Raw genomic sequence first — 1025 nt, 5'->3', positions numbered from 1 at the left:
TCCAGTACATCGCTGCTGTAAATTAAAATGCCAGCCTTGAGGGATGAGCATGAGAACAAGTCAGTAAATCACAGGGATGTTCACGCCAATCCCAGCAGCAGCACTTTGTCTGGAGGGGTATTAGCCTGCAGGCCACCCAGGCAAGTCCCCAAAGTCTCCAAGCATCTCTGCCTCACACCGCTGAAGGGAGTGGGCATTTCCTACGGGGAGGACACACAGCACCAGCAAGCTGGCAGCAAGTGCCCTCCTCACCTGGGGACGAGGGACCGGCTCTTCAGGCTGCCTGGCAAACAGCCTCCTGGGGCTGCAAAGAACATCACGGCTTTGCAAACTGGACCTGAGCCCTTGTACCCCACAAAACCCAGCCAGATGCAGACAGGCGTGTGCCACGAACCCCACTGACACCCTCGCCCAAGACCTGGGAGACCCACAGCCAAGATCCATGCTCTTCATCGCTCAGCATCGTCCAGGAAGGGCCGTTTCCTTACAACCAGCAAACGAATGTGTGGAGAGCGATTGCAGCCCCTGGGCTGAGCTGGTATCAGTGTCCTGGGGGGACCGTCCTTTAGCCCCCACTTGGACGCAGCCCGTCCCAGCAGCCAGGGCTCGAGCAGCTCATCCTCAAGGCAGCGTGTCCCTTACCTGGGAGTCCCCGAGGGACCGGACGGGCAGCAGTCCCCATGCCTTCCCTGCGCTGAGCAGCTCTTCACCGGCTGGACAAACACCCAGGGGCAGAACCAGCTCCAGAGCCATGCAGGCCCCGCTGGGCTCCCCTCCCTGCCCTTGGATCTTGCAGCTGCCCAGCTCCAGCCGGCAGGTGTTGGGTATTGGGGTAGATCGGTGTCTCTGGGATGAGCCATTAACCCCGTCGTGGCCCAGCCCAGCGGAGGGTGCATGCGTCTCATTGCAGCTTTGCAGGGCCTGCTCCTTCCTGGCTGGAAGGACAAACCCTGCTTCTTCCCAGGGAGACTCCTCAAACCCACAGCCTCACGGGCAAAGCCTGGCTGGTGATGCCTGAAGCTACG

The sequence above is a fragment of the Crocodylus porosus genome, unplaced genomic scaffold (genome assembly GCF_001723895.1).
Source record: "Crocodylus porosus isolate Cpor-Errol unplaced genomic scaffold, CroPor_comp1, whole genome shotgun sequence".
In the NCBI taxonomy this organism is placed as follows: Eukaryota; Metazoa; Chordata; order Crocodylia; family Crocodylidae; genus Crocodylus; species Crocodylus porosus.
The sequence above is the reverse complement of the archived record's forward strand: the minus strand, read 5'-3'. Positions refer to the sequence as shown.